Source organism: Mus musculus, chromosome 16 (genome assembly GCF_000001635.26).
Source record: "Mus musculus strain C57BL/6J chromosome 16, GRCm38.p6 C57BL/6J".
Classification (NCBI taxonomy): Eukaryota; Metazoa; Chordata; class Mammalia; order Rodentia; family Muridae; genus Mus; species Mus musculus.
Window position 1 is genome coordinate 88,435,953 of NC_000082.6, and position 24,562 is coordinate 88,460,514.

General features: G+C 38.6%; 1 pseudogene; it reads left to right on the top strand.

Annotated features, from left to right (window-relative positions):
* Positions 1-23,992: 23,992 nt before the first annotated feature.
* Gm46546 lies at positions 23,993-24,256 on the top strand (annotated as a pseudogene).
* Positions 24,257-24,562: the final 306 nt, after the last annotated feature.

Genomic DNA, 24,562 nt, shown 5'->3' on the forward strand with positions numbered 1-24,562 from the left:
CTGGGCGGTGCTGAAGAGATCCCATCTCCAAATGTTCCCATGATAGGAGGAAAAGATTGTATTTAAATGTGAAGGAAGAGAAAGTATGGTGTCAAAGATGCACACTGGGGTCTCTGTGATTAAGACAGAGCCAGATAATCATCAATTGCCCTGTGGCACTGTAAGGTTGGCATCAGAAAACAAGCAATTGCATGTGCACTACCGTCAAAGACAAGACAAGAACACAGAGGAAGACATCTTGTGTGGCCCACACAAGCAGGAGCATCGGAAAGCCACCATCCCTCCATGTGCTTGCTGACTGTTACCTAAGATAGAGAAAACGTGCTCCTGAAATGAGCAAAGGAGGTTGCACAACACTCGGAGGCAGATTTGCTAGCGAGTGCTGACCTCCTCATCCGGTCCACAAAGTCTGACAGGTCTTCCTTTGTAAAATCATCAGTTATAGTGTCATGTCTACTGTTTCCATAAACCACCTTAACAGAAAGCCACATAGGAGAGCAAAATGTCTGTTTGACTTAGGATTACAGGTTGTGACCTGGAGTGTAGTCCGACTCGGAGAAGCTGAAGCAGGCACTTAAGCAACCAATCATATTGTGTCTACTTATAATTACCTAGTCAAGAGCAGAGCCAAACCAATGCCCCAGGCTATCTGCTTGCTTATGCTCTCACCTAGATTTCTGTGCCTAGGGAATAGAGCTACTCACAATGGGTTGAGAATTCCTACACCAACAAAACTGAACAGACTTGCCCAAAGACCAAATTGATCTAAGCCATTCCTCAACTGAGGCTCTTTTCTCAGGTGATTTTAGGATATGACAAATTGACCTTTAAAATTAACCAGCAAATCATAGGTAATAACTAGTTAACTTAACTTTATTAATATTATTGCAATAAAAAAAGTATCATAAAAGGATAAGTATAAATTTTCTTACAGTTTCAAAGCCTATAAGCTAGCAGACCATGTTTCTTTCCCTGGAACTTTTAAGGAAGAATCAGTGTGCAAGTTACAGTTGTGGCTATAGTCTTCTGTGACCCTTGGCTTGCAAATTTAACTCTACAAACCCACTCTAGCTTTTTGCATGACCACTCAACCTCTGTGAGTGTTTTCACATCTCCCTCCCTATATAAAGACTGCAGTCATTGCATTAGGGCTATTTTTAATAGGATGTGGAATCTCTTAAACCTGATTATCCATGCATAAGCTCTAAGTTCCCAAATGGTTTCAGATCTTTAAGTTCTGGAATTAGCTGATCATTTCACTGTGCACAATTCAACACAGAGTAAGTGTCAGATTTAAATGAAATGAGTATACACTCCGCACTTAAAAATTTGGTGGATTGTTTTTTAAATCTCTAATGTTTGATTAATTGGTTATGTGAATAAGAATGTGATTAACAGAAAATACTTTAGTGTAGAAAAGTAAGCTTTGTAGTTTAATGCATTTAAGAGATAAGAACTTTTCATTAAATCTTAAAAACTAACTAAAAGTACACTAGCTATTTGAGAATGAATTAGTCAAGCAAATCCAAATTTTTGAAAACTGTTCACTGATTGTTATTAAGAATAGAAATAATTGAAGACAATGCCAAAGCTAAGAATATTTATATTCTGTAATGTTGCCATCATTGTTATTTAGAGTTACTATTCATTTTTAATAATGTTTTGAAAATTTATGTGCGCATGTTGGCATGAATGTGTGCATGCCTTTGTTTTGCTGTTAGTTTTGTAAGAAATGACATAAACATGAGATATAGACACACACACAATGTGGACTAGTACATCTATCCTGTTTCAAGTCTCACAGGCAGTTAATACAAACTTGGAAAGTAGCCTTAATAGAGTTTTCTTGTTCAGGCCCAGCAGTTACATGCAGTGTCTTAGACCAAGGTGATAGTATCTTTCTCTTAATGGCATCTTTTGTCCCAGAGGCAATTTTTGGTTTAGTTACACAAAATGACATTGAAAATGACCTAGTAATGTTTTATTCATGAAAATAGATCTTGTGAACATAGCTCCCACCATAGCAGAAAGACAAAAATATCACTATGATTGTATCTAAAGTAATCCGTGTTTGCGGAACAAATTGACAGATAAATTAAATTTCCACTGCAAATGCTTGTTTTACTTTAATCGTAGAGAATTCTCCTGAAGTAATTAGTTTTCCTTGAGTTTCTCAGCACAGCTCACTGAAACTCGAGCAACACATCTACTCGATTCTTAACATGTGTCACGCTGAGATGATTTTGAAGTATCAGCAAGAATTCCCTGCCTGTTCTACATTTCATCGAACTGGATCAGCTTCCGGATATTCAAATTTGGTCATTCAGATTTTTAAAAACCTTTCTTGAGAATTCGTTTGTCTCTGTCTGGGTTGATCTTCATCAGGTTTTCGTTTATATCTTTATCACTTGTATCTGCACCTACAGCCCCCTCTACAACTCTGTCTATATGACTGTACTTCTGTCTGTCTCTTTTCCTTTTCTCTTCATTGAGAAATCATCTCTAGCCTAAAGAACTTTACTTCCTGGTGGGTGACTGATCTTTGGCCCTGGGAGTCTCACTGTAGCTGTGGTTAGGGAAATCACACTCTTTCATCTTTGACTACATCTAAAGGAAAGAAGAATTGATCTATTTTAGCAGATGTCATGAATTCCCCTGGGGAAGAAAAAGCACTTGTTTTCAAAGTTCTGAAGAATGAATATATATATATATATATATATATATATATATATATATATATATATGCTCAAAAAAGCAAATATAGAATTGTTCTGGGAGCCAAATATAAACTTTTAGTCACTGTGAGACTCCTTGACATAAAAACTCGTGTAAACTAAAGATAAAAATCTCAAATAATATTTACAATTTACCTTAAAGGTAGAGATTCTAGTCAGAGACCCAGTGAGTTAAAAGACTGAAAGAATGTAAAGATCTCTTCTCAGATATTTTTGAATTTGTAATTTAAAGATAGGATTTACTTATTTGTATGTTAGGCTTATTAGTGTGGTCCTTTTAAGAATTTAACAAATTAATACTTAAACATGGTTTATTTTGCACGCTTACTCGATTTAAATTTTGTATATTTCTTCTGAATTGAATTGGATACCTAGGTAATCTGCTTATCTTTCCTTTCTTTAACATTTCTTTTATATTCTATATCATGTGTTCACCAATTAAAATGTACCTTCTGTACACAAACATACACACACACACACACACACACACACACACACACACACACTGAAAAGAAAAGTTTTTAAAGTATTCTGTTCAGTAGTAACACTAAGGTGCCTTGAATCACTGTCCACTGCTGCTCCTCTGTTGCTATGATAAAATACCATGACCAAAAACAACCTTAGGAAAAATCTATTTATTTTACCTCGAGTTCCAGAGGCACAGAGTATATCATGACAGTGAACTATGGAGGCCAGAGCAGGTGCTGACTGATTGCATATCACTTCATCTCATACACGAGGGAGAGAGAGAAGGAGAGAGAGAGAGAGAGAGAGAGAGAGAGAGAGAGAGACAGAGACAGAGAGAGAGAGACAGAGAGACACACAGAGAGAGAGAGAGAGAGAGAGACAGAGACAGAGAGAGAGAGACAGAGAGACACAGAGAGAGAGAGAGAGAGAGAGAGAGAGAGACAGAGACAGAGAGAGAGAGAGAGAGACAGAGAGAGAGAGATAGAGAGAGAGAGAGAGAGAGAGAGAGAGAGAGAGAGAGAGAGAGACTGTCAGGCTGTAAGACCCCAAGTCTGCACATGGTGATGCATCTGCTCTCTCAAGGCAGCCCTCCTGAAAGTGTTATAACCTCCCCATTTAGTGCTGTCCTCTGGGGACAAAGTATTTAAATATATGAGCCTACGGAGGACCATTCCATTGACACTACCACCTACCACACATTGTGTCTCATGAGCTTCCCTTATATTGTGTTTTTCTACACACAAGGTGATGTTCTCTGTGAGCAATAGAATGCAACTGCTGACATGTCAGATAATGAAGCTGTGCTGTTTGGAATTGTGAACTAGGCAGGATCTAGAACCAAGTCACAGACAAGCCTCTAGCAATGATGACAGATGCTCTAGATTAGGCTAGTCAAGTAATAAGAACCCCATATACTATGTGTGGCACCATTGCAAGGGCTAGAGTCCCAAACTGAGTACAAAGAAAACAAGTTGAGCACTGGTTTCCATCTCTCTTTGCTCCCTGACTACAGGCATATAATGTAACTAGATATTCCACTTCCTCTTTTCCATTCTTCCCTTCCATGATGGGCTCCAAACGCACACCATGAGCTTGAATAAATGCTTTCCTTGTTAATCTCCATTGTATGGTGTTTTGCCTAAGCAATGAGAAAGGGATGTAACACACTGCATAGTTCTTTATTATTTCCTTGAGGATTTCTAGAGTGTGTTTTGATCATACTTCATGCTCCAACACTTTCCCTATACTTCCTTCCCCTACTTACCTAACTTTGTGTCTTAAAAAGAAACAAAACAAAACAAAAACTTAAAAAAAAAAACAAAAAGCAGAAAACTAAACCAACCAAACAAAAAGCTTTACAACAACTAAACAAAATATTAAAGTCAACTTGATTCCCAAATACTCTTAGTTGTATTGTCTTCCACTGGCGATTGCTTAATTTACCAGGAGTTACTGTCTTAGAGAAAACTGACTTTCTTTCTTTTGGTCTCTAACAACTGCCAATATCCTTATGTTAGTGGTAGGAATGTATCTAAACTCCTGTCTTGGTTTTGCAGCTTGGTGAATGTTGTCTCGACCACTGTGAGATTATACGTTCATCTTTCCTCCTGCCCTTCAGAAGCCACTCTTTCCCTGTCCTTATCCAGTGCCTCAGGCTCTTACACTCCTTCTACCTTATCTTCCACAAAGATCCCCAGGCTTGGAAGGAGGGAGTTCGATGTGTATGGTTTCTTAGGATGTACATCCTCTAGACCTTTCCTGTTGGCACCTTGCATCTCAGGGCTAATGACAATGTTCTGCATATAGAAGCTTCCCTGATAAATTAAGAGACATGTTAATCTATGTGTGTAACAGCAAGTCACTTAGGAGTTTTTTTCTATACTATGCCCATTTGTGCTATTATAACACCCTAGAACCTCTGACCTGTCGAGCAATAGCCTCTCCATCTGCTCTTGCTAGCAGGTCTGGGTTTCAGTCTATGGATGTGGCCACAAAGCCAATCACAAGTGACTTGTCACCTCTATGATGTTTGTGCCACTATTGTAGTCTTGCTAGCCTAGACATCATGGCCAATTACAGGGATCACAGCTGAGTAATAAATCTCTTATTAAAAAAAATCTATAATTTTGTTGCCATTAACATTCTCTTCTGTTTTCTTGCTCTCCCAAATTTATGTTTCCCATAGCCTTTCTTTTATTGTAAAGCAAGTATAGAATACATGAGGTGACAGGGAGGGGAAGAGGAGAACATGATCAAGTATTGGGGCTTGGGGACAGGACTGAAGCCCTGAGGGCCAGCAGAAAGAATCAGAACAGGAAACCTTGGAAGATAGGATGTGGGGAACCCTCTAGACTGTACCAGAGACCTTGGAGGTGAGAGATTCTCAGGAATCAATGGGAGGGATCTTAGATGAAATGCCCTACAGTGGGGAGAGGGAACTTTTAGGGCCTACCTCTAGTAGAAAGACAGGGCATCAAGCGGAGGGATGGGGTTGCCATCCCATATTTAAAAACTCTGACCCAGAATTGTTCCTGTCTGAAAGAATTACAGGAACAAAAATGAAGAAGAGCCCGAGGGAAAGGAGGTCCTGTGACAGGCCCAAATTCATATCCAGCTCAGGGTGAGGCCCCAAGGCTTAGCACTATTACTGATGCTATGGTGTGCTTACAAACAGTGATCTATCATGATCTGCCCCAGAAGCAGCTGAAAGAGTCAGAGGCAGATATTTACACCCAACCAATGGACAGAAGCTGATGAGCCCCTGTGGTTGAATTAGGGAAAAGCTGGTAGAAGCTGAGGAGGAGGGCGGCCCTATAGGAAGAACAGCAGTCTCAATTAACCTGTTCCCAGGATTTCTCAGACACTGGATCACCAGCCAGACAGCATACACCAGCTGATATGAGGCCACCAACACATATACAAGAGAGAACTGCCAGGTCTGGATTCAGTCAAAGAAGATACACCTAACCCTTAAGATACTTGGATCCCCAGGGTGTGGGGAGGGGGTAGGTTGGAGACATCCTTGTCAAGATGGGAGGAGGAGGAGGAGGTGTAGGATGTGGAGCAGTTGGAGGGTGGACCGGGAGGGGGATAAAGTCTGGATTATAGAAAAAAGATTAAATAATTTAAAAATCATGCTTCCTATGTAAGGGCTATACAAATGTTAGCAATCACACTTCCCTTTTAACTGCCTTTGCTTCGTCAATAATTTTATCCGAATTTTTTTTTTGTGGGTAGAATAAAAACAAATACCTTTTGCTACCCTTTTTTTCTGCTCATTACCATCAACATCTTTCTTCTGTATTTCCAGCATTCAGTTAGACACACATGATGTCTACTTCCCTGACTGACTCTACCTAATTTTAAAGCAAAACCATATCTTATCATGGTGAGTAAAAACTGCTCAAAATTAATTCTGTACCTGATAATTGATACATGCTTAACATCTAGATTTACAAAAGAGCAATCAACTGTTTATTCCTGTTAAAATTAAACTACAGAAAATATATGAAACCTCAGTAAATACCATAGAACACATTTTATCTAAATGTTTTAATCGTTTTTACCTTAAAACATTTTTTTTTCAGTGCAATTTACAAGAACTAACTAGACGCCTCACTAGATAATTAAATTCTTCAATTTAGGAATCTTCTTGCTTGTTTTTATATTGCCTGAGTCTCACAGAGTGATATTTATTTTCAGTACTTTGTGGACCTAACTTGAGTTGATCTTTTTTTTATTTCTAGTTCTGTCCTTCACTCATAAGTGATAGTAATATGAAATTACTGCATTGAAAAGGAGTACATTAAGAGTAAATTTAATCTGCACACTAGTAATGCCTAAACGTTGATGAATATAGACTAAAATATACTCATATACCCTACAAGTGAATGTACTTGGCATGAATCTTGAAAGAACAATAAATTGATTCTTTGTATATGCCCTGGATTTCAGCAAGATGTTCATGCTCACACCAGTTACAATCAAAGAACACAAAGGGCTAACATTCCATGGAAATGTTCAGGAAGCCACTATATAGATACATGAAATTATTTAAAGTAATGTATTTAATCTTTTATTTACATTTCTATGATTTGATATGTATAATTTTTGTACTAGAAATATTATTGGCGACATTCTTCTAGCTGTTTATAAAATTCCTGCTCTTGTATCTAAGATCTTTCAATTTTTATTTTTACCTTCCATGCCAGGTTAATTTCCCACTGAAACTGAGTTTAGATTTCATTGCCTAATTGAAAGGAATTTTGAACTCATCATATAAAATCAAGTAATGTAAAAATGCCAAATTTCCATTTCATTGGAGCAACCCATAATTTTTGCATGTATACAATTAGGTATATAAGATACATTTACTCTAGAATATATGGTTATTCCTCAATAAAACAAATTTTACTGTGTATTTTTCACAGCTGTATGTTATACAAATTTATACTGTATTCATTTCTTTTTACCCCTATCTTGGGATCTTACCTGACCATCAAGACCAAGAACAAATGACCCTTAGTTATGAATTATTTACTGACCGTCCTAAAACAAACGTTTTATATGTCTGTATATACATGAATAGACATCTTTTAGTTACTTCATACTATTAAAATATTATTCTTTCTTGGCTTATTATGAAATGTCATCTAAAACTATGGAATAGAAGAGCTGCTAAAGAACATTTTACCATACAATGACAGACTAGTTTGATAGTTTGACTTAGTTATGATCTTGGGAAAGAGAACCACCTAGGAGACAGGCTTCTGGGCATGTTTGGAGAAGATTATTTTGCAGAGTAATTTAGGTTGAAATAGCTGCCCACTATAGGCACCACCATCCTCTAGGCTAAGATCTTGTATTGACTACAAGAAGAATGAGGAGTGAGCAGTGCACACCAGAGTCTCCTTCCTGACTGTGCAGTGATGTGATCAGCCACCTGGAGCTTCTGCTGCCTTGTCTTCTCTGCTTTGTGGGAGTGTACTCTGCAACGACGCTCCATCATAAACCCATTCTCCATTAAACTTCTTTAATTTTATCAAATGGAAAAGAAACTAAGATATGTTGCCTGTGTTAATTGTTGCCATACTTATTCATTTCCAAACTCCCTACAAGTTAACAGTCAGTTGTAGTCTTTCTATAATTCTGGGTTTTTTTTTTTTTACAGTAATATAATTTAACTACATATCAGAGATAAAATGAAATTTCCGATGAGACTAATTTCTCTAGAAGCTAAACAAATCTGTCCTTCAAATTCTCTAAAATGTGAGCTTCATCAAAATGCTGTTGAATTACACAAGAGTACAGACGAAAAACTGTGAAGAACTTAAGAAACAATGTCACCATCTGCTTTTGTTTTCAGTCTGTTGTGTAATTCGACAGGATTTTTGTGCACCTTGTATTTTGCCTGTCCTTGGCTTCATGTTTCACTTTAAAGGAGCTGATACTAGGAGAATATGGATGGAGAAGGAGATGTAGCTCAGTTGGAGGATGAGTGCTTGCCTGGCATTCTGTCCCAGCCCTGGGCTCAGAAGGCAGAGATCAGATATCTAAGGTCATCCTCAGCTAGAAACATCCTCTGAGTTTTCAAGGCCAATCAGGAATATATGAGATCCTGTCTCAGAAAACAAAATGAATGAAAGGCATGGCCAAGTTGATACACTTGATCTGATTTGAGATTAAAAAAAAATGTTTTTCTAGGAAATGCTAAGGTGATTTCACTTTAGCCCATTACTTTAGATATTTATTTTCATATCCTCTGAAATGTGGAAATGTTCAAGTATTAGCTGGTATGTCAAATCTACCCAATGATATTAACAATCTTGAAGAAAAACAATTCAGTGTAAACCAAAGGATCAAAAGATCATCGTTATTTGAAGCATTTTATACAGAATATAAACTCTCTTTTCTCCTTTGCGGAACAGGATTTCAACCTCAGAGCTTCCCACAAGTTGGGTGGGTGCTCTTTTCCTGACCGATGCTTCTAGCTCTGGAAGCCGTAATTATTAACACTCTAATTGTCTCTCCACTGCTGAACTTATATTCCATTGAAGAGTCTGTGGCCCTTTAACCCCACTGTTCCAGTAAGACCTTTGGTTCAGCAGTGCCAAGCTGATACTTGTTTAGTTTTATATATATATATCTATATATATATCTATATATATATATATATACATATATATATATACACACACACACACATATATATTAAGATTCATTTATTTTATTTATATGACTACACTGTAGCTGTCTTCAGACACACCAGAAGAGGGCATCAGATCTCATTACAGATGGTTGTGAGCTACCCTGTGGTTGCTTGGAATTAGACTCAGGACCTCCAGAAGAGAAGGCAGTGCTCTTAACCATCTGAGGCATCTCTCTGGCCCATTTAGTTATAGTCTTTTTTTTTAATACATTAAATATTTATTTGTGTTGTATCAGATAATATTGTTTGTTTTTTTTTAATTAGGTATTTTCCTCGTTTACATTTTCAATGCTATCCCAAAGGTCCCCTATACCCACCCCCCAATCCCCTACCCACCCACTCCCCCTTTTTGGCCCTGGCGTTCCCCTGTACTGGGGCATATAAAGTTTGCAAGTCCAATGGGCCTCTCTTTGCAGTGATGGCCGACTAGGCCATCTTTTGATACACATGCAGCTAGAGACAAGTCTTAAAAAGCACTCACTTACTTCAGTCTCCACTCAGCCTGTTCAGTACCTTACCTGATGCTATGAATTGTGGTAAGCAGGTAGCACTGATTTTAATTTCCCAATTTCCTGAGATTATATCCCACTGGATTAAGAAATGGACTTGGCTGTCTATGTCCTTTTTGCATGTGCAAATAAATGACTGTATTTTGTTTTTTATCGCCTCTGATAACCGAGTGACATCAGTCCCTGATTTATTCCAAGAAATCTCAGGTCTGTAACTTCTTCATCTAGCTTCACTATTACTGTCTCTCAAACAATATCATGCATCATCTCTAAATTAATAAGCGTGCTCCTGAGAAAACCTCTCTAGCACAGGCATCTTTCACGAGATTTTCTTGGTTCCTTCTGTGCAGAACAGTTCATGCAAAGACTTTATTTTCTCTCCCTGCTGCTCTGTAAATTGTTTAAGAGCAGAAATTAATGTCTTTTTAGATTATTTTGTATCTTACACAAACTTGTGGAGTGCTCCTCACATAGTAATCTGTATGCTGACTGGTGCTGAGTTAAACTGAACTGCTAAACTCCTTGCTGTCTAAAACCCCAGTGCTTCAGGCAGATGCCCGCCTGTCCTTCAATGTAAAGGAGCCACTGTAGCTTGTCTACTGGAGGGACACTTCAGGGAAAAGCTCTTCTCTTTAGCATGCTGTAAAGAGCATCATCTCTCCTCTCTCACAGACATGCTGTCCTGCTAAAATGAAATATTTTTTCCTTTGGGCTTAAGGGCCAGTGAGGAGGCACGCTTAATTGTAAGAAAGAGTTGACTGCTCCCAACTCCTCTCAACCCTCTGGGCTCTGCTTTCGTCTGTAGAAGATCTTCGGAGACTCAAAGAGAACTGAAATCATGTGCAAGAAGTCTGAGGACCTTGATGTCTGTTTTTTATCTGCTAAGCAGTTTTATCTTTGTCTGTACTGAGAAAAATAATTTCCTGGCAAGCGTTTGTTAACTTAATCTTAAGATTATATTTGTTCTTAATATGTAATTATTATGATCATTAGGCCCATTCTTTCAAACACATTCAAAGTCCCCCTTTATTGTTCTACAGATGTTGATTCTGTTCTTTGAAGGTATAAGCATTTCCTTAAATAAGGAAATTAAGTTTCCAAAGACTGTCTTAAATCTAAAGCTTAAATCTACCTATAGATCATCCATAATTTATTATTTAAATGGCTTCATTTCTTCTTTTTCCTTTTTCATTTATTTTCATTGTTGTTAATTCTAAAACATACTACTTTGTAAAAATGACATCTTTGACTTTTAATGTATAATTTTTCATTTAATATGTTTTTATATTAATTTTATTATATGTTGATAGTATTTTTGCCTGCACTTTATGAAGGTAGTGCCCACAGAGATGAGAGGAGAGGATCAGATCTGCTGAAATTAAAATTATAGATGATTGTGAGATGTTATAGAGACACAAGAAATCAAAATTAGATTTTCCGGAAAAAAAGCAGTCCATGGTCTTAACTACTGAGCCACTTTTCCATCCCCTTAAGTTAATATATTTTTAAGTCTTTTTAGAAAAACTACAGCAGATTTCTGTATAGCCAAACTGTACATTTCAGATGTATTTGGTTTTATTTCCTATAAACTTTATTCCTTTAAAAAATCTGTTTCAAATCCTCCATTGTTGGTGGGATTGCAAGTTTGTACAACCACTCTGGAAATCAGTTTGGTGGTTCCTCAGAAAATTGGACATAGTACTACCTGAAGATCCCACAATACCTCTCCTGGGCATATATCCAGAAGATGTTCCAACTGGTAAGAAGGACACATGCTCCACTATGTTCATAGCGGCCTTATTTGTAATAGCCAGAAGCTGGAAAGAACCAAGATGCCCCTCAACAGAGGAATGGATACAGAAAATGTGGTACATTTACACAATGGAGTACTACTCAGCTATTAAAAAGAATGAATTTATGAAATTCCTAGGCAAATGGATGGACCTGGAGTGCATCATCCTGAGTGAGGTAACCCAATCACAAAAGAACTCACATGATATGTACTCACTGATAAGTGGATATTAGCCCAGAAACTTAGAATACCCAAGACATAAGATACAATTTGCAAAACACATGAAACTCAAGAAGAACGAAGACCAAAGTGTGGACACTTTGCCCCTTCTTAGAATTGGGAACAAAACACCCATGGAAGTTACAGAGACAAAGATTGGAGCTGAGACGAAAGGAATGGACTATCTAGAGACTGCCATACCAGGGGATCCATTCCATAATCAGCTCCCAAACTCTGACACCATTGCACACACTAGCAAGATTTTGCTGAAAGGACCCAGATATAGCTGTCTCTTGTGAGGCTATGCTGAGGCCTATCAAACACATAAGTGGATGCTCACAGTCAGCTATTGGATGGATCACAAGGTCCCCAATGGAGGAGCTAGAGAAAGGAGCTAAATGGGCCTGAAACCCTATAGGTGGAACAACAATATGAACTAACCAGTACCCCCGGAGCTTGTGTCTCTAGCTGCATATGTATCAGAAGATGGCCTAGTCGGCCATCAGTGGAAAGAGAGGCCCATTGGTCTTGCAAACTTTATATGCCTCAGTACAGGGGAATGCCAGGGCCAAGAAGTGGGAGTGGGGGGGGGGAGTGTGGGGAAGGGTTTGGGGGACTTATGGGGTAGCATTGGAAATGTAAATGAAGAAAATACCTAATTAATAAAAAAATCTGTTTCAGTTTTAGTTATGAATACCATCTGAAAAGCTGTTTTTCACATAGTTTACTGTTACATGCCAATACTATTTAAGGGTGAGGGACATAGTTCAGTGGTATAGCAATTATGTAGCCTGCACGGAACCTAGAGTTTGATTCTTGACACTGAAAAAAGTTTATCGTGTTTTATCTATTACTTTCTGAGTCTAAAGTTCTCATAAGACTAGGATTCATGCGGTACACATTAACATACGTGTACTGAACCATCATCTGCCCTCTGTTAGGATCATACACAGGAAGAGTGTGAAAACATTCTGTTAAACTTTAGATGGTTTTCTCATGATACCATACTTGCAATTCATGTGGGAAAGCCTATTATCATGTATATTTCAGAGTCCCAAAGCAATCAATTCTGATTCAAATGATAGGTCAGGAGTAGGGTGCAGAAACAGTTGCCTGATCAGAATAGTTGCCTGATATGAAAGCAAAAGATGTTATTCTGAATAGTGTGATATTTAAATGAGTTTTAATTACAGCAATTTTCAATGTTGCCTTTAATTCACATATAAAGCTTTAGAAATCTGGGCTAATGTTAGAAGGAGGTGAATTTATTCATAGAATCATGACAAACATTGTAGAGCATTCCTAGTGTTTCTGGTCTCGCTGTAATTATAACAAAAGTCTCTTTATGGGACTTAGTAACATGAAGACCTATGGGTAGATGTATTAGTTAAAATATATATTAGCTATGAATGTAAGTGAGAACAAAACAGAGGAAGAAAAACTAGGTGATGGGTTGAAATTTTAGGTTGCATGCATGAGAGTTAGTCTCCTGAAAAAGTGACCTAATGCTAGCTTTGAAAACAAAGTCATTTTAAGACAAAACAACAAGGGTGGTTAAAACATTTAGTAAAATGTTATGCTTGACCAAGCCCTGGTCTCTGATTCGTCAGACTGAAACTGCTTCTGGTCTCAATTTTCCACCATCTTCCTGAAAGCCAAACTGTTCTTTGAGAGTGAGAGTCTTCATTCCACCAGTTCCTTTGATCATAAAGAAAAAGGTCTAGGTGAGATCATATTCAGGTCATTTCAGAATGACCTAGGAAACTATCTCGCCAGCGTAGTAATCAATACTAATCAGAAACAAAGCAAGAACTGGGAGAATAGGGATGACCTCACAACTGACTTGCTTCCTGAAGAAAGAAACAAAGAAATGGTTGTCAGCATGCATGAGGCTCCTTGCTGTTCACAAAGTCTACAGAAAGACAACATTAAATGTTCATGTCTCATGCCCATTTATTTTTAAAAAATATTTCATTGGTTATTTTATTTATTTACATTTCAAATGCTGTCCCCCTTACCGGTTTCCACTCCAAAAATCCCCTACCCCTTTCCTCCACCCCCTGCTTCTATGAGGGTGCTCTCCCACCCACTTACCCACTCTTACCTCACTGCCCTAGCAGCCCCCTATGCTGGGACATCAAAGCTCCACAGGACAAAGGGCCTCCCCTCCCATTAATGCCAGAGAAGGCTACCCTCTGCTAAATATGCAGCTGGAGCCATGGGTCCCTCCATGTGTACTTGTTGGTTGGTGGTTTAATCAATGGGGGGTCTGGTTGTTTGATATTGTTGCTCTTCCTATGGGGTTGCAATCCCCTTCAACTCCTTCAGTCCTTTCTCTAACTCCTCCATTGGGGTTTCCATGCTTAGTCTGATGTTTGGCCTTGAACATCTGCATCTGTATTGGTCAGGCTCTGGAAGAGCCTCTCAGGGGATAGCTATACCAGGCTCCTGTCAGCAAGCCCTTCTTGTCATGCTTGCTTTCTTTCTTCCTTCCTTCCTTTCTTTCTTTCTTTCTTTCTTTCTTTCTTTCTTTCTTTCTTTCTTTCTTCCTTCCTTTCTTTCTTCTTTCCTCTCTCTCTCTCTCTCTCTCTCTCTCTCTCTCTCTCTCTCTCAGATATTTTCTTTATTTACATTTCAAATGTTATCCCCTTTCCTGGTTTCTCCTCCAGAAAAAAAAAAAAAAAAAAAACTCCCTCTATCCCCTCCCCCTTCCCTTGCTCACTAACCCATCTATTCCCATTTCCTGGCTCTGGAATTCCTCTACACTGGGGCATAGAGCCTTCACAGGATCAAGGGCTTCTCCTCTCATTGATGACCATCCTCTGCTACATATGCAGCTGGAGCCATGAGTAGTTCCTCTGTTTGTTTTCTTTGGTTGGTGGTTTAGTCCCAGGGAGCTTTGGGGTTACTGGTTAATTCATATTGTTGTTCCTCCTATGGGACTTCAAAGCCCCTCAACGGTTTGGGTCCTTTCTCTAGCTCCTTCATTGGGGACCCTGTGCTCAATCCAATGGATGATTGTGAGCATCCACTTCTGTATTTTTCAGGCACTGGCAGAGTTTCTCAGGGAACAGCTATATCAGACTCCTGTCAGCAAGCACTTGTTGGTATCCACAATAGTGTTTGGGTTTGGTGATTGTACATGGGTGGATCCCAGGTGGGACAGTCTCTGGATGGTCATTCCTTCAGTCTCTGCTCCACACTTTCTCTCTGCAATTCCTTCCATGTTTATTTTGTTCTTGAGCCTACCTGATGCACAACAAAAAGCACAAGGCAGAATGAAGAACCTAACCTCTGCTGAGATGGAATAAGGGACTCAAGATGAACTCAACACAAGGCAGAGATGCCATCCTCTAAGACCACTTTGCCTCCCAGCTTGTCAGACCCCATGCCAACATCCATTAACACACAGTTTAATTTCAGTAAACCCCTTCTCTTTCTGAGTATGTTATAAAAATTCTGCTGACAGACTGGAGAAGTCTCATGAGGTTGACATGGAATGACTCTATTGAGAGTGAATCCCATGGAGAGAGAACCTGTCTTCGTGGGAGAAATACATTTCCTTCCCCAGGACCTAGGCTATTTAGCTTGAATAAGAAGCATCAGTTGGCTGGTAGCCAACTCATCTGATCCATGGCTAATGAAAAGCCACCACTGAAAGGGGAGGGGGCAGTTTGGGATCAGCTCCCTTTTAAAAATAAAATATAGGGGAATTAAGGAATTTGTAACCATACACTTTATCCTTTTCATTGATCAGGGTATTGTGTCCTGTATTGTTTAATTGTATGGTTTGTTTGTATCCTTTCTGTTATTATTATTATTATTATTATTATTATTTTATTATTTTATAATCCAGCCTTTGACCCCCTCTCATTCTCCCTCCCGTAATTCCTCATCCCATTCCTCTTCTCCCTGTTTCCAAGAAAAAAATTCTCTTCCCACACCAGGCCTCCCTACTCCCTGGGGCCTCCAGTCTCTTAAGGATTAGGCACATCTTCTCCCACTGACACTAGACCAGGCAGCATTTTCTGTTCTCAGCTCCCTCTTCTTTCTCTGCACCCCACTTTGTGTCAAGCCTTCCCTGGATCTCACAGGAGCTTTTGAAATGGGGACATTTGAAGTTCATGCTCAGAGTGTTTTGAAGTATCCCTGTATGCTAGAGAGGAAGACCTATGCATGGACATTTTCCATTCGAAAACAACAGCTCTTTCTAAATTTTATATTGCAGATGCTGTTTCTGGGTTTGGATTGCTTTTATGGGTCCCTGTACTATATATTCTTCACCGTAGTATTTTTGTTTTGTGTTCGTTTTGATGTACTTTTCTACAACCCCTTTTTATGAATGTTCATTCTTTTATTTACATGCAGAAAAGATGAATCAAGGTGCAAATTATCTCCCGTGACAGTCAGATAAGTGTTTTAAGGTTTAAAACCTATTTGTCTTTTATTCATGATATTACATGTAACATTGTGATTCTAGTTCGAAGTGCATATATTTTTGCATCACAGGCTGCTGTTAATAATTAAAGAAGAGATCCCTTTATTCAAACAAATAATGCAGTAGAAATATTCTTAAAAGATGCATGCTGAGTTGACTGATTTTCCTTGCTGTCTCAACAGAGAGATCCACTCATTGAAACTGATGCTTATAATAAGAAATAACCATTGTGGAGAAATTTGGAACACTTCTGCATTGACTTTGAAATTATAAAGAAAATTTATTTTTTCTGGATTCTCTCTCTCTCTAAGCTAGATTCTAGGAAATTCTGATTCTTAACGTAAAGCACTGAGACAATAAAGTCCCTCTCTGATGAATAATTAGAGGCCAAGTACCCGTGCTTTGCTCTGAACATTGTAGATCATAGTATCTGAGTTTAAGCTTTCACCTTAAAAAAAATCCTCAGATAAGTCTTCCTTCCTTTTAAGTTTGAGAACTATTTATCTTCAGTTCTTATTTCAGTGTATCTTGTAGTACCTAACCTTTAAACTCCGATATTTTCTTCTTTTTATATCTGGAGCATTTCCCCGAGTAACCTTAAAAACAAGTGTATTCATCAGCTCTGCCCCATTATAAGCAAATAGCTGTGACAGTCGACTTAACAAAAAGTAAGGCTTTAATTTGCATCACAGGTTGGAAGATTTCTTTCCATAATTGATTGGTTTCATTGCTTGAGCATGCAGCACATGATAGGTTGAGTAACTTGGTAGAACCTCTCATCTCAAAGCCATAGCCGGGAAGGCAAAGGAGAGAGGAAACTGGCCTCTTTGGTGAGCTAAAAGGGAGGTACCCAGTAGCTGTGTTTCTCAAAGGCTTCATTTTCTCACCAACTTGTCCTGCTAGGGAACACACACACACACACACACACACACACACACACACACACACCCATGACATTGTTCTTGAATTTTAAGTTTTGGGACCGAATTTAGGGCTTCATACACCATAGGGAAGCACTCTGTTACTTAGCTATGGGATACATAAGACTCCTAAACACATGAAACTCAAGAAAAATGAAGACTGAAGTGTGGACACTATGCCCCTCCTTAGAAGTGGGAACAAAACACCCTGGGAAGGAGTTACAAAGACAAAGTTTGGAGCTGAGATGAAAGGATGGACCATGTAGAGACTGCCATATCCAGGGATCCACCAGGGATTGCTATAGATTGTCTCTATAGCAATCAGCATCCAAACGCTGACACCATTGCATACACTAGCAAGATTTTATCGAAAGGACCCAGATGTAGCTGTCTCTTGTGAGACTATGCCAGGGCCTAGCAAACACAGAAGTGGATGCTCACAGTCAGCTAATGGATGGATCACAGGGCTCCCAATGGAGGAGCTAGAGAAAGTACCCAAGGAGCTAAAGGGAACTGCGACCCTATAGGTGGAACAACATTATGAACTAACCAGTACCCCGGAGCTCTTGACTCTAGCTGCATATGTATCAAAAGATGACCTAGTCGGCCATCACTGGAAAGAGAGGCCCATTGGACATGCAAACTTTATATGCCCCAGAACAGGGGAACGCCAGGGCCAAAAAGGGGGAGTGGGTGGATAGAGGAGTGGGGGTGGGTGGGGATGGGGGACTTTTGGTATAGCATTGGAAATGTAAATGAGCTAAATACCTAATAAAAATGGAAAAAAAGACTCAAAATATATAAACAAAATACATGAACTGCATTATGCAGTTTACAACTGAACATTGTGTTTCTTCTGATATAGCCCTCTGTCGCTCCTGTCTCTGCAGGATGTCCATCATGTTTTATAACCTTCCACCTAGCCTTATCTCTGGAGAGCTGAGACAAAACCAATCAATACTTCAAATCAAGACTCATCTCTACCTGGGCACTTAGCTTCTGTGAGGCTCTCATTATTATTATATTCTCAGCCTTTCTTAAGTTCAAGTTAACTTTGTTGTAATAAGGTCCGTGAAGGTTTAGACAGAATGCTATGCATCACAGAAAGCACTCTCAAGCTTTGCAGCTTGCACAAGTTGTTCCTGACCTGAGAAACTAACTGTGCCATTAGATTAACCCTCACCACACCCCACTGCATTTCCAAGGTATTTATAATAGAAGGTGTTACTCCACTATGGGTGTCTTGGGAGCAGGGGTCACATATGGACTGAATTACAGTTGTCTCTGTAGCAATAATCAAACACAATATACCTGTTTCATGATAGGAAGTAGGAAAACCACAGCTTCTGGACAGGTAAGAGGCCTTAATACCAGATCTATCCTGTGACAGTGCAATCCTTTTCCTCTTAATTCTCGGCTGCTGGATAAGATATTAGGAATATAAAAGTCCCAAGAGCATTTTTCTATGACTAGCTGAAATTTCTTTAATGTTTTAATGAGCTTCTATTTTCTTTTGACTTAATGAAAGTCTATGCTTTGAAATAAACTAATTATTGTTGAAGTTCAGTTTTCAATTTTAGCCAAATAAAAATGTGGTTTTTTTCCTTTTTTTTTTTTTAATTGTACTCAAGCCTCTGGCCTAACAATAGCAATCATTTTCTTTTCACTCACTAAATTGCAGAACAATGACATATTTTGTCCCAGAAGTTCATCATTCTCTAATTAGATATTTGGCTTTCCAATTGAAACTCTATATATAGAAACCATAAGACAATTTAAAGCTAAGACTGCACTTTTATCTACAGATCTTTGCATCATCAAAACCAGATCTTCTAAGATAGCATAAGCCTAAATAACAAAAAGGATTTGATTGCAAAAATACCTTGTAACTAAAAATATTTTCATAGGGTTTATGAATCATCGATGTGTTAAGGGAAATTCGGAAGACAATAAGTAATTTTAAAAAGGAAAGGGAATGCAAAGTGCATTGTCTTCTGCTTTAGTCTGAACATGATATTTCAGCCTGGAAAGATCCTCAGAAGAGGACTCTGCGTTTGCAGAAGACCTAGCTTCTATTCTCAGTACCCATGCCAGGCTTTCCATCGCTGCCTGTAACACTAGCTACAGAGGGTCAAATGGCCTGTTCTAGCCTCCTTCGGCACTGGCTTTCAAAGCACATATCTCTCTCAGTTTCATATTCTTACATAATTAAATTAACAAAAATTAAAAACTTTAAAAACTAACAGATGGCCTATGTCCTAGGAATACTTTAATAATTACAACTAATAACTATCTAAATTAACATTTTTAGTTGCTGTTTTTAATATAATTATTATTGAAGGATAAGTGGTATCAAGTTGGTAGAAAATTTGATAAAAATATTAAATAATTATTCATTTTGGTGTACCTTATTTTATAAAGTTTTGTCTTAAAAGGTGTTCAATTAGAGGAAAAATGGCTGATAAACACACTACTTTGAGATTTAAAGTCTAATTCAATAGTTGATCAAGATTATCACTTGATGTAGGGCTTGGGAATTGTTCTGGAGCTTATTTTTTTATTTTTAATATTTTTTGTTTTTTTTTCTTTTTTTTATTTTAATATTTTTATTACGTATTTTCCTCAATTACATTTCCAATGCTATCCCAACAGTCCCCCATACCCTCCCCCTCACTTCCCTACCCACCCATTCCCATTTTTTTGGCCCTGGCGTTCCCCTGTACTGGGGCATATAAAGTTTGTGTGTCCAATGGGCCTGTCTTTCCAGTGATGGCCGACTAGGCCATCTTCTGATACATATGCAGCTAGAGTCAAGAGCTCCGGGGTACAGGTTAGTTCATAATGTTGTTCCACCTATAGGGTTGCAGATCCCTTTAGCTCCTTGGTTACTTTCTCTAGCTCCTCCATTGGGAGTCCTGTGAACCATCCAATAGCTGACTGTGAGCATTCACTTCTGTGTTTGCTAGGCCCTGGCATAGTCTCACAAGAGACAGCTATATCTGGGTCCTTTCAGCAAAATCTTGCTAGTGTATGCAATGGTGTCAGCGTTTGGAGGCTGACTATGGGGTGGATCCCTGGATATGGCAGTCTCTAGATGGTCCATCCTTTCGTCACAGCTCCAAACTTTGTCTCTGTTCTGGAAATTATAATAGACTTTCTAGATTTATGAAACAAACATTGCTATGACTCTCTAGAGTTGACCTGTGTAAGTGTGAATTTCATGCCACATCAAGGAAACTTCTGTTTGCAACAAATGGGGACCATTTTGGAAAACCATAAACTCCTCAAAATGTAGAGTGTGTCAGTGGCACAGGCCAAGTGACACATCTGTAATGCACCTGTGCTCCTAAGTCTCAGGGTTCACTGGGGAAGAGGATCAGAAACATTGTAAAAGCCAGTGCAACAGGGAGTTGATTGCAAGATGTGTCTCCTAGAAATGTCAGAAGCCACAACCATGAAGTCTAACCAATAGGGCTGCCCGAACATAACCCAGACAAGGATGGCAATGGATGGACATGCTGGCATGAAAGGAGGAATCCTGGTGAGGCTTCAGACCTTGTCAAAGAACAACAGTGACCAAGGAATGCTGAGAAGGGGATACAATACAGCAATCGGGTATCCAATACCAGATTAGTTATCCCCAAAAACATATACATAAAAGTAATATATATGCACTAAGAAATTTGTATTGATGTGTGTAGGAACACACACACAAACATACACACACACACACACACACACACACACACACACACACACACCACACATACACACAAATACCTAAAGATAAGGAATAAAGAAAAAGAGGCCATGAATTTGAAAGAGAACAAGGTGGCCACATACACGGGAGGGATTGTAAGGAGGTAAAGGGAAATATTTAAAGTCGTAGAAATTAATATTTGTATCTTTGGTATAATAGGAAGTATGAAATAAAAACTCTAAAATGTCATTCGAAAATATAATTAATTAATGTTTTTGAAAACAGTTCTCACTGGATTTTTAGTAACAGTTTTGCTAAGAACTAAATGTCCATTAATTGTTAGGTGATGGATCTGGATTGGGTGATTAATCATTTAGACTTAGTAAATCCAGGAATATTATGGAGCAAACCAATAAAGCTTCCTAAAACATAAGCCCTACACTAAGCTCTGTGAAGTGTTTGTAAGTATGAAATAAGAGCTTTCAACCCACAAGCACCTCATGTGGCCTTCCCATTGCATTTTTTTTCTTGGAAAATGATGTCATGTCCATCCATACTTCTAATCAAAGAGTAGGTAGGGTGAAGTCAGAGATAATTTGGCTGTCATAAATGGAAATGATTTACTTTATCTTAGCAACAATGATTTCTTATTATCAGTGTTTATGTCTGTCTCCCTATCTGCCTATAGGCACATAAGAGTTGTAGAAATAAATGGCTCTTCTATTGCAAATGCTAATTCTGAGACTGTAGACACTGTACTGCAACGTTTTCATACTAATTCATTTGATGACACTTGTTCTCTGAAACCTACTCATTGAAATTCCATCTTGCTGTAAGCCACCAGTTGGGTACTCTACTTTCATGATTTATCAAAACAGGTCATCATTTGTACCCTCAGTCACTGACTATAGTGACTATTCCTGGTTGTCAACTTAACTATGGAATGAACTACAATCTAGCATTGGAAGGCTTACCAGTGATCCAAATCTGGAAGCTGGGAGATAAAAGTTTCTGACCTGGATCTTGGCATGACGATCTTGAGCCATAATGGCTATGAATTCCAGAAGATAAAGACAGGGTTCAAGGTCATCTGGGATTAAAGGCAAAGGTGGCACACACGTTTAATCTGGGCCACACCTTCTGCTGGAGACCTACATAAGGACATTGGAAGAAGGAAGATTGGCGCTCTCTCTCTTTCTCTCTCTTTCCCTATCTTTCTTCTTTGCCTGCTTGCCTTGTGGGACTGAACAACTGTTAGATTCTTGGACTTCCATTCAAGCTGCTACTGACCATTGTTGGGAGTTGGACTGCAGACTGCAAGTCATCAACATTAAAGGACAAGGTTTTATAGGTACATTTACATTTTTTCCAATTATTGGATTGGTGGATACAGGGCTGTATTTGATATGTGTGCGATTTCATGGTTGTGAATCTTCTTTAGCACGATAATATATTTGTTTTTAGCAGATTTTTTATTTTGAAGTAGCCTCAAAGGCCTCACAGATTTGCCTTCATTATTCATCTCGGAGTACTTAGTGTTTACTTCTTTTAAACCCTGGAGTCCAGCTGGGAGCCCGGTACGTTTATTTTTCATTGTGCTTTGTACCTATTAGCAAGGTCTGCTTCCTTTTGTGAAGAATTGCAAAAATCTTCATGGGGAACAATGAAGGCAGAGAAAAGCACCACAGCTGTTGAAACTGCACTACAAGGTGAACTTCTGGTTATCCACGTCATTCATATTGTCAAGTGAATATCAGCGTGTAGTCATTCTGACTGCATGCTTCTTGGCCATTTTTAAGTCTTCCTTGTTAATATAAAGATAGCGGTTTTATTAAAGCACATTTTTATGTTGGCTGAGATAAGCCAACAAATTTTCTATTGTTTGCTTTGATCTTCTCATTCCTCCTACTGAGAGACAAATGTCAGAAACACAGTGAGTATCTCTGGATAATAGGTCTGTTTATGGAAAAACAGTATCCCAGAGTGACTTTACATGACTTTATGGGTAGGAATGTCTAAATGCATGCTTTCTCAGTGTGTGAGATCATAGGCACTAGAATTTACACAGACTGTAAAAGGCACAGTGAATGTGTTTCATGATATAAAGGATGACGGTGGATGCTCACTGGGTTATAGAAGGCAAAGAACAAAGGAGGTCAGAGAAACAAGTGTTATGAGATCATAGAAAGGCAGTGACTCAGAACTTTGCATTGACCTTGATGTTAGTAAGCAAATCAGAAACTGACTCTGAGACTCAGATAGCAGAGTCATATTCTAGAAATAAATATGGGAGGGGAAAGCATGGCAGCCAAGAGTTGTCCATGTGAAACATACATGCCTTCTGCAGAAGTCATGGTGATTACATTCAAAGAGTTGTAAGAATAATGAGGATGTCCTGATAGAGTCATGAAGATAAGTAAGGATTTTAGGTTGTTTTGTTTCTCAAGCTATTGGAATTGAGTAAAAGCCAGGCTACCTTAATAAAAAGATAGCATCATTAGGGAAGCTTAATTGAAAATATACTTGTGCTTCATGATTAAGATATATATGCATGTATAGTTTTCTTTAACTGCTTTGAGGTTTCCCTTTAGTGTTGTTAAGGATGGCTAGTGGGCAAGCATTTCTCAGGAGAAGCATCTCTGATTCAGACTGGCAGAGATCTATAAGTAAGATATGGAAGCAGTGGCTTACACTCTACTGCATCTTCAAAGTTCCTACCAAGTCCTTATGGAGCAGCTGTGCAGTTAGCCTCTGTCTTTGCAACAAGACAGAACAACTGCTTTCAGTCTCTCTAATGTCCCTTTTCATGTTAAATATCGGACTAAGATTGTAGGGATGCAAGAAAATATAAAATCATCTGTTATTCTTTCTAATCATATTTCTTAAGTACTTAAACTCAAAGCCACTCATGGTTTCTAAACATTAAGAAAAAAATGCCTTCATCAAAAGTACCTGTAGCCTTTCTGTGCTCTCACTGGACCAGTGAACAGGGACCTCCTCAGAATGCAGAACGAGGTCAGTGAGTTCCTGGACCTGTATGTGCTGCGGAAATGCCCCGTAAGCAACCGCATCATTGCTGCCAAGGACCACGCGTCCATCCAGATGAATGTCACCGAGGTTGACAGGGGCACAGGCCAGTTTAATGGCCAGTTTAAAACCTATGGCATCTGCCGGGCCATTCGCAGGATGGGCGAGTCAGATGATTCTATTCTCTGATTGGCTAAGGCTGATGGAATTGTCTCAAAGAACTTTTGAGCAGAAGAAATCGGGAATAATTTGTTACAAATAAAAGTGATAAGTACCTGTGACAAAAATAAAAATAAAAAATAAAACACCTGTACTCTTCTTAGCAATGTACACATTGATAAAAAACCAACTAAGACAGAGCCATAAGATTGACAGGGCTCATCCTTTCAAAGCTTGTTCTCCCTAACTAAAGTGAATCTCACCTTAACTATTTGATCTGTCTCACACCAGATCTGATTTCACATGGCATTTATAAGTGGACTTTATAAACTTAAACGTCTATGGCTTATTTCCTTGTTTTATCCTAGAAAGTGCTTTCAATATAGC